Source organism: Rissa tridactyla, chromosome 2 (assembly GCF_028500815.1).
Source record: "Rissa tridactyla isolate bRisTri1 chromosome 2, bRisTri1.patW.cur.20221130, whole genome shotgun sequence".
Taxonomy (NCBI): domain Eukaryota; kingdom Metazoa; phylum Chordata; class Aves; order Charadriiformes; family Laridae; genus Rissa; species Rissa tridactyla.
The window spans coordinates 110,585,439-110,601,186 of NC_071467.1; the positions used below are offsets into that span (position 1 = coordinate 110,585,439).

The following is a 15,748-nucleotide window of genomic DNA, read 5'->3' on the forward strand; positions in this document are numbered from 1 at the left end:
TATGAGCACTCCAAGCCTGAGCTGCCTGACATCATAGTAAAGTTTTATTGCACAAAAGATGAGAAACAGATCAAAAAGCCAAGAAACCATTCCTTCCGCTACAGGAACCAGTGCAAAGACCCCTCCTGCATATGAATGAAACATGAGTCTCATCGTAATAAAAGTAGCACAGAGTATCCGTTCAGTCAACTTTATGCTCATGGGACAGAACAACAAGTGCTTAGTATGTCAAATGGGGCACAAAATAGCATGCTGTGGGCCCAATTAGCATTTACATCACCACGGGAGCTGCCTCCAGGTCCCCTGCATCCAAGAAAGGTGCTTATGATATGCAGCTGACTGGTAACAGAAGAGTGATTATATTACCCCCTTACAGCTGTTTCCACAGCAGCAACAAAAGGCAGCTGTTGGGTCCAGTTAGGACCCGCTTCACTTCACTTGTGCTCCGGTGCAATGTTTCCAGCAAAAAAGCAATGAAAAGAGGGGGAGCTGACACAATGAAAGTACAGTGGAAGCCAGACGACTCAAATCCCAGGAATACTGAGCCTGCAATCCATCAGTTTTATAGCACCTTCAGGATCTATAATCAAGTCCGTTTGTCCTAAATAATGCATGTCGGCTTTTTTGGTTTTGTTCTTCACCGCCTCCCCTTCCCCCATCCATCCCTATACATTTTGTAAGTGAATGCTGAATGAAAATACTATGAGCACTGGGTGTTCCTCACCACGACGCTCACCCCATGGCTACTTGACTGTGCTGGCTGGAGCCATTTGGGGTAAAGTAAAGATGAAAGTATAAATTGCCAAGAAAAGTCACACAGATTTGGGAGCACTGTTTCTGCTAAGCTGTTGCTTGAATGCGTGCACGGAGTTGGTTTTCTTCTTGCTGCTTGTATCACTTCTTTACCTCTACAAAGGCTTTAGAGGGCATTAATGCAAAGCTGACATGAAAGGGCAGTGCACCAAGATCAAGGTGTTTACAATCACGAGCACGTGTTACGGTAGCCGTTAATGGCGAGTTTAATTTGAATCAATGCCGTGTGGCAGAACTGTATCAAACCCTCCGAAGGTCATGGGCAGCGTTTCTGTGTAAAAGGACTAAGTCAGCCTACGCAACCATGGGTCAGAGCAACTCTGTCTTGTGTGGTCCTTCAGTCTGGCCTTGCACTTGCAACCCTCTGGGACACACCAGGGCTCGGCTCGCTCAAACTGTGGGCCTGACTGTGGTTCTATAGTCCCAGCCCTTGCAATGATACCATGTAGGAAAACAAATCTGATACTAACTGGTCCGGATAAAAGAGATTAAATAATTAACAAGAGGTCGCCACTCCTGGTGCCTGTCAATACAATGGATGAAAAAGCTTTGTTGAGACTGTATTTCTCAGCAGCTCCACATGACCCCAGCAGACACAGTGCTTTGTGGCCAAAGCATGTGAGCTCTCCAGCCCACAAACCCTTCCTCTTCCGCATGCAGCTTTGGTTTCTCTGCAGAGACTCACTATACCTGACTCTCTGATCTGAAGAGTAGTGTAAGAGAAGGTATTCTGTCTCCTTTTCTGTTCTGGATAGCGCCTGGGACCATAGGTGACACGCCTGTAGTCCAGAAGCTCAATGAGAAACACAGACAGTGGCAAGTCAATGGATAAGTGTTCAACACCAGGCTGGATGGGGCTTTGAGTAACTTGGTCTAGTGGGAGGTGTCCCTGCCCATGGCAGAGGGGTTGGAACTAGATGATCTTTGAGGTCCCTTCTAACCCAAACCATTCTGTGATTCTATAAAAGGGAGGCATTTGCTACTCTCCTCAGAGGACAACTATACGGTCTATCTGCGCATGTGTCTATGCAGTCCATCAAGCTGCCACCATGATCAGCCAAGCATAACAGTCCCACTTAAAATATATCACAACTTACAAAAAAGCAACTAGAAAAATTGCCTTCCTTACAAAAGCCAGGTAAACCAAAACCAGGCTTTTGTGTTTGTTTCTTCCTGAAGGATTTAGAGCTTGGATGAGATTCAGAGACAGTCCCTTCAGAAAAAACAAGTTTTCTTGACAGAATAAGTAGGACAAAGGTAAATCCTAGCTGGAGGGCACATACTTTCCTTAAACCCGATTTACATTTATCTTTCCAAGGAAATATAAAATGCTTGTTCGATTTCTTTCTAGGAGGAAAGATGGCTCAGGAGAGGTGGGGAATGCGACGTCTTGCTCTGGCCCTTTCTTTCAACACCCTCCCCTTTTGGAGACAATGATTGAATCTGAGAAATGTGCTCCAGCAGAAATGGGAAATGCAGGAGGGAGTTAATGAACAGGAAATGGTGGAATGAGAGACAGAATTAACGAGCAGGAGAGCTGCTCTGGTTTGCCTGCCTATTGACACCGTTCATCCACTCAACAAAGGACATTGTGTGCACCTGCCTTCTGGCTTTTAACACTACTACTATTTGACCCGTTCGCAGTAGTTTCCACGCTACCCACCTAACTCCCTTTCTTTCTGGAGGCTGCAGGTGCCCCCAGAACAGCCTGTTTTCACAACAGCCTGTTGCAAAATAACAGGCTCGTTCTCCTCAGTGGGACTCTCTGCATGCTTACTGCGTGTCTGTGTACACAGGGAGAGACAAATCCATATGCTGTAGCAGCGACTAAGCAATAAATTTTCCTGCAATTGCAGGTGAGTCACAGGAAATTTAATTTACTCTGGTCCTTATCATAGCAGCAGAGTAAGGCAGGACCTATAATGACCCTTTGTTACAGGTCTTTCTCTTAACTGGTTGAACTAACCCAGCTCTACTTTATATGACAGTCCTTCCTTGGATTCAGATGGAGAATGATGTACTTTGACAAAATTGTAATCTATGTGTACAGGGGAAGAATGGTTTTTATCATTCTGTAGGGGATGCTTTGGTAACCATGCCGTGTGGGCTACATTGGGTATTGTATGAGAAACTTTAAATCCTAAATAGAGGAAGCACCTGATGGGATTAAAAAGATTGAAAATCTTGCAAACCTTATCTCACTCGAACACATCATCTAGGTTTAAATGTGCCCTTCTTGATGCAGTAGCTTGTGAAAAAATATTCAAAGGAGGGCTCAAGAGAGATGAATATCATATGGTTCACATCAAATTTGAAAATGTCATTTTCCTTTTAAGAGACTACTGAAAACTAGCTTTCATCTTTAAGACAAATTTGCATGTTCTGTTGCACCAGTTTTAAAGCTTTTGACTGTTTAATTGTGTAGATGAACTTTTGGCCACCTGAAAGACAAGCTGAACAAATGAGACTACACTGCAGTACAGGATTTCTGCCCTTGGCAGCTCTTCTAAGGGAGGTGGATGGCAGGTGGATGCAGCTGGAGAGCTTATTCGTCCTTCCACAGTGGGAGAGATTGGACCTGATCTCAACCCTTATTAGATATCAGAGAATCTAAGAAGGGGAAAGTATTTAGAAGGGCCCAGTCATGGGAAAGGCTTCACTCCGAACATGCATCTTATTAGACAACAGAGAATTCAGTCATGAAACCCAAATTTGTAGAAAACCAGTCATCATGGCTTCCAGACATTGTGGTACAGCTTATTTTCACACAATCGTAGAATAGTTTGGGTTGGAAGGGACCTTTACAGGTCATCTAGTCCAACCCCCCCCCCCATGAGCAGGGACATCTTCAACTACATCAGGGTGCTCAGAGACCCCTCCAACCCGACCTTGAATGTTTCCAAAGATGGGACATCTACCACCTCTCTGGGCAACTGTTCCAGGGTTTCACCACCTTTATTGTAAAAAGTTTCTTCCATATATCCAGTCTAAATCTATGCTCTTTTAGTTTAAAACTTATCTCTTGCTCTATTGCAACGGGCCCTGATAAAGAGTCCCTCCCCATCCTTCCTGTAGGCCCCCTTTAAGTACCGGAGGGCCGCAATAAGGTCTCCCTGGAGCCTTCTCTTCTCCAGGCTGAACAACGCCAACTCTCTCAGCCTGTCCTCATAGCATAGGTGCTCCAACCCTCTAAATATCTTCGTGGCCCTCTGGTCTCGCTCTAACAGGTCCGTGTCCTTCTTATGTTGGAGGCCCCAGAACCGGTTGCAGTAATCCAGGTGAGGTCTCACCAGAGCGGAGTAGAGCGGTAGAACCACCTCCCTCGACCTCGTAGCCCAGGATGCAGTTGGCTTTCTGGGTTGCAAGTGCACATTGCTGGCTCATGTCCAGCTTTTCATCCACCAGTACTCTCACATTCTTCTCAGCGGGGCTGCTCTCAATCTCTTCATCCCCCAGCCTGTACTGATATCAGGGGTTGCCCCGACTCAGGTGCAGGATCCTGCACTTGGCCTTGTTGAACCTCCTGAGGCATATGCACCAGAGCCGTGTGTCTATATGCTAGTAGCACATATCCTTGCGTTGGCTCAGTGCAGGACACGATCAACACGTCCTGTAATGAGCTACATCTACTGAGCAATAACCTACCAGTAGGATCAGATCGTCTTTACAAAACCTTGGCAGTGGATCAAATCCACACCTCTATCAGCCTTCATTAACAAATGCCTTTCTTTAGTTTGGTGTGCATATTTAACCCCTAACTCACATAAATGACAGAACATTTGAACGGACTAATGTGATGACATGAAGCGATCTATTGTCAGAAAGGTTAACCATGCAGGCTGGGATAGCTACCGCCGTTCTGTTAGCTATCTGACCTGCATCTGCAAACTTTGCAGGCTGCCTCTTTGCCACCATGTCATTTGGTGGTGTGGTAAATTTGCTTTGCATATCTGCAGGCTCCGAGGTGGACGCTGTGGCATTCCAGCACGATGCCTCTTCAGTTCAGGAATCTGATGAGCTCATGTGTCATTAATATGAAAGGAACGGCTCTTACAAAGGCCAGGAGACAAAAGTCCACAAAGTCTCAGCGCATTAAAGAGAAAAGGTAAAAATAATTCCTAAATGAGTCCTGGAGGAGAATTCCAATATAAGGAGTAATAAGCTTATTGTTGGCTTGTTTTCTTTTCTTATATCCATCTCTAATACGAAGAATTCTCAGAGAGACAAAGACAAATGCAGCGTCTTCCAATGTTGTGCTGAGGATTTATCCCACCTCTTCTGATAGCTAGCCACACTGGCATCATCCCACCTGAGAACTTACTCTGGATCCCCACGCGCCTCTTCTGAAGGAATGCTAATGATGATCTACCTGACCAAGTTTTGTTGTCTTCTTTTTAATCTCCTCTGAGTTACGCTCTATATACTGAAATGCATCTTATCTCATATATGGTCAAAATTCATTCCAGGTTTTCAGACAGTTACCGATATTTTATGGGGAATCTCCACACTTCCTCACTATGAAACCATAGAAAATTCTGTCAGATAAGCTTCATTTTCAGCCCATTTTCCAAAATAAAACTGAAAGGAAACATTTAGGAGTGCTGACGCGGAACAACTGTTTGTGCAGACTTCCAGCCTGGAAAATGATGGATGTTAAACAGCTATAGACTACAGGGATTTACCCCTGCAGCCCCTGTAAATGTTATTGGGATTTAATGGAGGATACATTCTACTCAGAGCCAAGGCATTTCATTCAGGCATCGAAAGATGAAAGAGCATATTCCACTAGTCCCTCTTTGATAATACTCTGTCTGCTTACTATTCCCATAAAACTTATGAGATTTAATTACGTTTTAAAGGAAATTCGTAACACTCATTTAAGAAAGCACTGGCCTCTGTTAAGTAGCCCCGACTGTAAAGTGTATGGAAAGTGGAAGAGTCCAGCAGGCCTGACTGCAGATTGTCATAAAATACAAAGAAGGTGTTCAGAGATGTGCGAAATGTGTGCATCGCCCAAGAATGAAATTAAACAAGAAAAAAAAAGGGATGAAAACTGATTTTTCAGAGAGAAAAGCTACCTGGTACAAAAAAAAAAATTCCTTTAGGCTTCAAACCCTGAACTGGTAATTCTCTTCAGGTGAAGATCTACGGGAGTGAGCCTTCTCTTGCCAGCCTTCCTTTAGATATTTTCACTTTTGCTGGGCACCTGAGTTTCATATGATGAGCGTGTTTATGTGAGTCAACCTCTCGGTTTATTGCTAAGTTGTGCGTAATTTTTCTGCTGCAAAAGGCCAGTGCAGCACTGACACTCCAATAAGTGCTTGCCCTACTTTTATTTTCTGGATCTATCTGCAAATGTAACCCAACATTTCTGTTTCTCACTACTAAAAAGTAACCACATAAAAAAGAGCTATTGCTTACACGTGATGGAAATGTGAACTATCCATGTCCTTCTAAATCTCTGGAGCTCATGTACTCTGAATTAGCAACTAAACCTCAAACCATTCCTGAAGCTGAATTTACCAGTAACTGAAAAACAGGGAGATAATGCAAATCTTACTGCTTCTTTATTTAACCTCATCAAATCCTTCATGTCTTTCCCTTGTCTCTAACCAAGCTATGTTGCATTTTCACTCAAAATGTCTTTTCATCTTCCTTATATCGTGGTTATACCCACCACAAAAGAACTGTCAGGAAAGGTTAAAAGACTAATTGTGCCACAGAGCAAAAAGCACGCTTTTATCAGGAAAGCTGCAGGCTCTTCTGCTTTATCCAGAAAAATGAGGGGCAAAGATAATGTAGACAAGGGAAATTCCCAGTGTCCCCTCAGGTTTCTCTAAACACAGTCTCCCAAACATCTACTTTCAGCTTACTCTCTCTACAATAAGAAATCTGTGCTATGTGTCATTTTACCAATAGCAAAGGAGTTCCATGAATGTAGTGTTTTGGAGGAGGAGAGGAGGAGTGGGAGTGTGGCTGAGCGATGGAGCTGCTATCTCTGCTTGCAGAGCTATCAACCTCACGGACCATAACTTAACTCCATAACTTAAAATCATTCTCCTCTGGGAGAACCCCTGGCAAAACACTGCAGCACAAACATGACTAACCTTCATCAGAAATCAGGCTGCTTGCAGGGTTTGGCTTCACTTCCTGGTACAATGGATAAAACACACTGGCCTGTAAGACTGTTGGCAAACTCTCCTCCAATTTTGCCCAGTAACTACAGAGGAGATGCAGACTGAGGTATGAACTATTGGCTAGAAGACCACAAACCTCTACCTTTTGTGATTGCCAGATCCTAGGCTGTATTTTTGACTAGCAGATCTCAAAGCAGCTTCCAGAGGAGATCAGTGCCAATATTTCATTTGACAAATGAGAAAACTTAAGTACAAAAGTAAAATGTCTTAATTTAATGTTACCCAGAAAATAAGTGGTAGAGACAGCAATGGAATCACAGTCCTCTGAGTCCCAGCTCTATTTTAGTTTAGTCTATTTGACGTTTTTTACTTTCTTACCTTCTACAAAAATGATATGTAATTTTGTGAATCAGCTCTAGTTTATGATCCGCTCCCTGGGGATCAACTCAGTTTGATGCCTATAGGTTGTTTTTTTAAGACAGCAAAAGAGCATTTTTATCAAGAGATTTTGATTTCTCAGTCAAACCTTTTGGAAAAGCTGGTGGGGGGGGGTGGGGGGACACTTTGTAAATCTATGAATTGGTGAAGTTTTATCCATTGCATGATTTATGTTTGCTTTCCATAGCTTTGCCATGTGTTGAAACAAACTAGTCAAGCTACAGGGGAAAATCCATAGATTGAGTCATCTGCCAGACAAGAGGGCCATAAAAGCACAAGCCAAATGACTGCACATTTTCCTTCAATGGCTAACTATGAACACCGAAGCCACAATAACTGACTTACTCTCTGTCAAAGGAGGCACATCCTTTCCAGCCTGTCTGGGGTATTTAATCACGAGAGAGACTGCTCACCATAAACTCACTGGTAAGCACCCAGGAATGTTTACACCATGTGACGAAGCCCGATGCGGATATCCTTGAGCTAACTGCAAACAGGTCTTCTGCAGTGCAGAGCCACGTGGACTTCGCACCCCGGGTCCAGAAGGCACACACTTGGGTTTGCGCTGTGCTGCAGTTCAGCTAAGGATCTCTGCCTCTCGGGATGAGGTTCCTCAACTGAGTAAACTCAGAAATCTGCATGCTAAAATTCAGATATACTGAAAATTCACTGTTTGAAAGTCTGGTTTAGGTCTTGTTTTGCAAACCGTTAAATGCCTCCAACTTTTATTAATACCACTGCAAACTCATGGCTCCACTCCTCTCCTGGGAACACGCAGAATGCATTACACCTGGACCTTTGCGTTGCTGATCTGAAGTCCAAGAAAATTTTTGTCTTTTCCTTCATGAATCTTTCCAATAAAATTAATGAATTCCAGTTTCTAGTCCATCTTTTCCAGAATGCAAGTCATAAGTCGCAATGTAAAAAGCTTCCTTCAATCAGACACAAGATACTGAATTTATGGTTCTGTATTCCTGTTATTAAATACATTATTTATTTTTTTTTTCATAGCGGGTGGATAGGTCAGGATTTTTCAGAATTTAGTTGAGACTTCGAAAAATATTCCTGTCCCAATTTGGGGCAAACTGACAAAACTGACATTGCCCTTCTCTCTTTCAATACATTCACATCAGATCAACTGAAACGTTAATCTTCCCGTTTTCTGCATTTTAATGTAACGCTAAGGTAACATACTGAAATGAAGGATAATTTTCAATGGACAAACGAAGCTTCTAACTTTCAAAATATCCCAGGGAGAGACCTACACAAAGAGAAATGCCTTTTCTACTCAAAAATACCCAAAATGAATTTGGGTGATTTACTGAAAACAATTCTGCTCTGCAAGCACCCTTTCTTTTGATGCATGAATTGTGTTTATTAATAAAGAAGGTTAGCTTGGGAATGTCTGCACCTGCTCTAACTGACTTTTCTTTACCTCACACCAAAGTCTGAATAAAATGCAGTGAGAAATAAGGAGGGGCAAAGACGCCTGAGCCATACTTCATAGTGACAGCTCAGCCTCGCCATTCCAGTGTGGCTGGAACAAGAGATACGAGGACATTCATCACTCCCTGGGAGTTTTTCGCCACTACAAATAAACACACAATCTCTGCCCACCCTGATGCTTCCCCGCAGGCCCACACGCTCAGAGACAGTGTGGATTTTACCCTTTTCTCCTCTACCACATGCAAGGTGGAGACACTACAGAGATTTTCATGTGAAGCCTCCCATCTCTGGGCAAATTTAATCCGCAATGTTGCAAAAGACTAAATGGCCTTAAGCAAAGGAAAAAAAAAAAAAAAAGATGACTTTTGTGAAAACACAGCAAAACAGAACACCCGCCTTTCCCTCAAACCAAACTGTAATTATGGAAGCAATGCTAGACAATATGAGATTCAGAGCAGGAAAAAGAAGGAAAGAAGAGAAAGGTCTCTTCTTTCAAGCTGTTTTATATCGCCATTCAGATCCTCAAAAGAATTTGAAAAAAATCCTCCACTAAGACACAGAAAGTCAAGAATAAGGTAAATATAAAGCAGAAACTTTTTAAAAAAAAAAAACGGTTGCTGTAGAAGCTCAGTTTGGGAGAATGTTTTTTTTTTTTCTCCTTCACTTTGGTTTGCCTTTAATCTTACTATTCCTCCTGACCCTTAATAAATAATTAACCAGCTGTTGAGGCAGGCTCTATGTGATATAGTAATACATCAAACTTAATAGGAAAATAAAAGTTTACTTAAGTACAGAAGGCACTGAGAGAGATCACAGTGCAGCAGCAAGAAGGCATTTCAGTAACATACTCTTTTCACATAGTGAAAAGGTCTTACAAAATTATTTCAGCTGCATATTTATTTTAATATCACTCTTGTCCACAAGATTTACAATAGCGCTTGATAATTTCTCATGCAAACATAATTTATTTAAAGTAAGATATTGCTAGTAATTAAAATTTATAGTGTAATGTAACATTAAATGCTTTGGTGTTCTATGGTGCCTTTCATCTGAGAATTTCAAAGCAGTTCAGAGCATTAGTGTACATCAAATGGATTTCAAGTTGATTACATACTAGGAAATCTCTTCAGACGGAAACTGAGGCAAAGAGGTCAACATCTAAATTTCAAAAACAACCGGATGTTGCTGGATGTTCACTCTGGGGTGCTATATGTGATCTGATTTTTAAGAGGATGATTTTTCAGCATTTAGCATAAACAGGTCCCTTCAAGATGGCTGCAAAACTCGTCTTCTAAATTCATTCCTCCTCCAAACACAGACCTACACAACTGGCCCATTTGAGGCCAAACCCAAGATCAGTGTTTCTGACTCCCTTAATAATAGAACAGGTATTGGGCCATATCTAGGTGGCCTGCCACCACAGTTGAAACATTAAAGTTAAAGAGATAAATGAGTAATTTGGGCCACATGTTCCCCAGAGATACTTTCAGTCAGTGGAGAGGAGTAACAGCTGTTTGAAGACCTCCTGCTTGGATGCTGTGACTACGTTTCTCCACTGTTTCTATAGAGCCACAGAACGTGCCCAAATCCATCCTATGAGCTGGTCAGCATCTGAATACAACCCATTAGGTCATGAGGCGATTTGTCACTTTCTTTAAAAAGACTTTAATTGAAATAAGTTCTCTATGTAGCAGCATTAATGGAGCTTTGTTTCCTATAGCTATGTCTCTGATGGCCCAACATTACCACGCTGCAATAGCTCCAGTTCCTCCTACACATCTCTGCTTGCGCTTCCCACGCTTTGGAGTACCTCCAGTTCCTCCCTTCTGCCTCCCCTGAGCTTTCACAGCTCTCCCTCGCACCCCCAAGCTACCGAGGAAGATGCTATAAGCTGGTTCACAGCCTGAGCCTGTGATGGACCTGTCAGCTCGCTCGTGCTAACTGCCCAGTCAAGAGGCCAAGCAGAACAGGTAACCGTTGAGATCACCAGCCTGCCCTCACTGAGGCGTATCTATCCTTTACCCAGCCACATGTTTCAGAAAGCTTTTAGGAAATTAGTATCTTTGGGACATTTAACTTCCTGTCAAATAGGTCTCAAACTGATGAGGAAACTGTCTGATGGATAGGCAGGGCAATTGCACAAGGCGCAACTCCTAAGGAAACTGGGTTAAGAAAATCAAGCAAGCTCCCTAAGGAGAAAGGACAGCTGAGGTTGCAACATTCTTGGTTCTTCATGGGTTTATTAAAACAAAAAATGGGAAAAACAACACCCTGCATTCTTTGGCATGCCTGAGACGGATAGTGATGGCTATGTGGTTTCTCATTTACATGAAATAAATAAAAGAGAAGGTCAGAGTTTGGCTGGGGGTGTACCCACACAGCACTGGGCGGGCAAAGGCAGCTTGCTCTACCCTTGTGCCAAGCTTGCCAGAGCACGTAAAAGCAACCCAGGCAGCGCCAAGCCTGAAGTAATCAGCCCTGATGGGAGGCAGCATATATTTTCTCAGCTCAGTGTTGCAGTAACCACGGCAGTTGGCTTGGAGCACAGGGAAAGCAAGTTCGTGTCAGCATGGAGAGTGGGCGCAACAGGCTTGTGTCTGCCTGCGGAATACAGTGTAGAAATACAGGCAAGTTTTCTGTCTGACTCCATTGAGCAGCACGGACTAGAATACGAGGGGTACTGGGGGGCAGAAAGAAAGGTTAACTACGGGAACAGAATGAAGAAACTCCTGCCCCAAAGCAGTTCTAAATATGCATTAAGTTAATGGATTTCATCAGGACAGCGCAGCCAGGAATCAATCTACAGCTTCTGGGAACCTGGGCCACTGGGTCTGAATATATCATCATCTTTGTGGTCTTCAGTAGGGTTCTGCACAAAAACATTTTACTCACAAGTCTACAACTTTCTAATAAGGTCCTGCTAAGTAAAAGTATTGAATTTCATTTAAAGAAACACAAACAAACAAAACACAACAGGACTTTCCTGAGATGGATACAGAATGCTAAGTATGATTAGCAAGCTGTAAATACCTCTAAGATAACTGTGACACTGGGGTACTGCTCTCTGGCTGCATAACTGTCACAGCAAGGTCCGCAAATGCCTAATTGTTAAAAAAACAAGCTGTCATTAATTCACTATGAAAACACAGAAAAAGATGTTTCAAGTTAGCATCCCTCAGATCTCCAAGTGAGTGTCTGTGAGTGATTTTATCTGTCTAGGCCATCTGGTCTTCTATGAAGAGACTGGGCTTCTTTTCACATTTCTGGCTGTGGTTCTACATTTACAAAATGCAATGAACTAAAAATTCGAGAGTAGATGACGTGAAAAGGATTGCTGGGGTGAGTCAGATAAAAGACCAGGCAAGTGATCTGGGGACAAAATGTCTGGTGTAGATGACCCGTGCTGTCTCTCAAAGAAAGGTGCATTACATTATCTTAGTGGGTTACTCCCGGGGACAGGACTGCTGTGAAGGAAAACTCTGGCCCACTCAGAAGACGTGTGAAAGAGAGACTAGATTTCCACCCAACAGCAGTTTGTGAACACAGTGTTTTGTGAACTAAAAAAAGAAACTTTTAGTTGTCACTATCAAATTAAGTACTCACAGCAGGGAGGGAAAGTTCATGAGAAAACACTCAGAATTGCTTTATTCTAAGAAGCAGAACTTCTTATGTGATATTTACGATGACAGCCAAATCGTAAACATCTGAAATTGGTAGCCATGTGAACAACGAAAAAGCACAGAGATGGTACTCTTCAGGTTTGGTGAAAATAATACAGAAACCATCACAGAAATGAACACCCAGTTTATCATTTTGCTTAGCTAGAGCTGAGTAGGGAAATACCATGGAAAATTATGGACCAAATAAAGACCTGAGGAAAACCACACTGTATCACAGCATGATTAGACAAATCATTGTGTTGCAATACAAGTGAATGAGACGCAGTGAAGAGATGCCAGCAATTTTCTAGACCACTTGAAAACGTACCATGAAGAAGACAGGGAGAGTAATCAGTGACCTACATGAATATTTAAGACTACACAAACTCTGTAACTAGATGTTTTGTTCCCAGAATTTAGAAGCACATTTCCACCATCTATTGTGCACCAGGTTGTTTTTTTTTTTCCTCTCAGGGTTGATTTACCTATCCAACCTTTTGTTTGTTTGGTTGGTTGGTTTTGGTGACAATGAGAACTACAATATTCCATCAAACCTTAGGTATTCCAATCAGAGACAGAAACCTCTTTCCCCCCAGTGAAAAAGTATCTCTGTATATCCTCTAATATTGGGCATCCTGGTCCCTAGTGCATCAATGCTGCAGGGAGCTGAAAGTCAGTCTAAAATCTTTCAAAGGACTGTCAGCAGGGAGGAGAGTGAGAAGCTGATGTGGCAAGCTATTGAGAACCATTTATTAGTATGCAAGAACTCAGTATTATGGAGCTGTACTGAATATTACACCTCTAACTTTGCGTGAGGTCGTGACAGAAACATTTAAGAGTCCCATCACTCTGTCTCCCAGCATACTGAGCAAAACCCGAGAAGGATTCATCAGTGACTCACCCTACCTCAGAGTACAGCAAAGACAAGAATATTCCTTCTGGGCTAAACCATGTTCTTTTCACTGAAATAATATATAGCAGCGCCACTTAGGTGGAGAAGGGCAAACTACCTTAAGAGGGGGTGTAAACAGTATTTTAGAATATGTTGTCAAATATCGAGGCAAAGAGCTAGGTATGTTACCTAGATCAGACAGAATGGCTCATTACTGGCATGGATTAAAAGCAGCTCTTCTGGCTACGAGCTTTGGGTACATCCCGTAGCATGCAGGTAAAAATGCATATCATTAAACTTCTTAGGTCTAGAGAGATGTAACTGTGTCCTTTCAGATACAGGGGGATTTAAAATAATTTTTTTAAGTTTGAAAATGTGTGATATCTTGTATTTTGTATGTTCAGTAGGCACATATGTTAACTGAAGGAAAAAATCTTATTCAATGGAAGCTTGCAGGAAAGGTGTTAAATCTCAGTTTCTCCATAAATGAGAAATATTTTCCAGTCATTATGTCTCTTTCTTAACTTGGCATACATACAACTACTCTGTGCTTTGATGTGCTCATTTTGGACTCAGAATGTTGTTTGTACAAAGAGCGAAGCATGAAATAAACCATTAACAGCAGCAGAGCTGTAACTTTTAGGCCAGGGGAAAAAGAGCAGCGTATTTCTCAATTCTGCCAATATGAACAAAACTTCAACATCTTTGCACTTTGTTGTATTTATCTCAAGCTCACCACTGTTCGCTTAAGGAAGAGAAAATGTAAAATAATTTTGAGGGATTTTTTTTTTTTTTCCTCCTAGCCCTGTTTCTTCATATAGCTGTGTCTGGATAGGTCTTGCAGAATTACTATTCAGAGAAACACGTCAAGGGTAGATTCCACATAAATGATAAGCCCCACAGCACCAAAAGGCATACAGTTCAAGAAATCTGCAAATATAAACCAATTGTGGTTGTGTGGTTTTCATGACTGACATCAAACTTCAAGCTTTGAAAAGGCTAGGAATATTAATTTTCTGTGACCCTGGGACTCTCAAAACTGATTCATCCATCTATGTTAACTGATGTCTCATAAAGGATTTGGGAACAGGAAAACAATCTTTTTTTCTTGCATGTTAGAGGGAGGCGGCTCAGTTGGAATCATATCAACAAGTAAATCTAAGAAACAGAAGTTTTAGCACTGACTTTGATGAGAACAAAGTCTGAGAAAGACTGAGAACTTCAGAAAAACCCATTGCTCATGAACAAATAATGACAAGCAAGTTAGTACAGTGCCCTCAGAGAAGTTAGTCTATAAAACCTTTACAGGAGAATCATACTCTTTGAGTTTTAAAAAGCTTGGTCCAAATCCTATCTTAGCTGGCTGCACAGACTTCTGTATACAGTACTCTAGGGTTACACATGAGTAGCTGAGATCAGTTGACACAGACAGCATAAAAACATTTAGAATGTCTAGATATCTAACAAGCCAATCATGAAACCTATCAGGCTAATTATTAACTGCTGGTCTCAGGCAGTTATTTCCCTAACAGGTTCAAGAAGTATTACCAAGCACTTACTGGTCTGCTTATCTTTCCCTTGGGTTCTGCAATCTTGCCCTATTTACACTACTTTATGTACAAACCTCTTCATTCATAGCATTTATTTCCTTCTGCAGGCCAAGGCATTTAATTTCTGTCCTAAAAAAATAAAACCAAAAATGCCCAAAGCCCAAATAACAATTATACAAGAAGCCTGTACAGATACATGTAGTTGGAGAAATATCATCATAGAATCTTCATGGTTGGAAGGGACCTTTGAGATCACTGAGTCCAACCATACACACAACCCCCCCCCTACAATCTCTGCCACTAGAGCATGCCCTGAAGTGTCAAATCTAGACGTTTCTTAAACACCTCTAGGGATGGTGACTCAACCACCTCCCTGGGCAGGCTGTTCCAGGGCCTGACCACTCTTCTCAGTAAAGTAATTCTTCCTAATATCTAATCTAAACCTCCCCTGCCGCAGCTTCAGACCATTTCCTCTGGTCCTGTCATTATTCACCTGGGAGAAGAGGCCAACACCCACCTCTCTACAACATCCTTTCAGGTAGAAAGATGAGATTTCAGGTAGAAAGGTAGATTGTAGAGGGCAATGAGGTCTCCCCTCAGCCTCCTCTTCTCCAAGCTAAACATGCCCAGCTCCCTCAGCCTCTCCTCATATGACCTGGTCTCCAGACCCCTCACCAGCCTGGTAGCTCTCCTCTGGACACGCTCCAGCACTTCTATGTCCCTCTTGTACAGAGGGGCCCAGAACTGAACACAGTACTCAAGGTGAGGCCTCACCAGTGCTGAGTACAGAGGCACGATCACTTCCCTACTCCT

At 42.3% G+C, this 15,748-nt stretch overlaps 1 protein-coding gene across 4 annotated transcripts in view; it reads right to left on the bottom strand.

Moving 5' to 3' along the window:
* Window positions 1-15,748, bottom strand: part of HECW1 (HECT, C2 and WW domain containing E3 ubiquitin protein ligase 1) — a 258,899-nt gene that overhangs the window by 19,017 nt on the left and 224,134 nt on the right. The window lies entirely within an intron of this gene.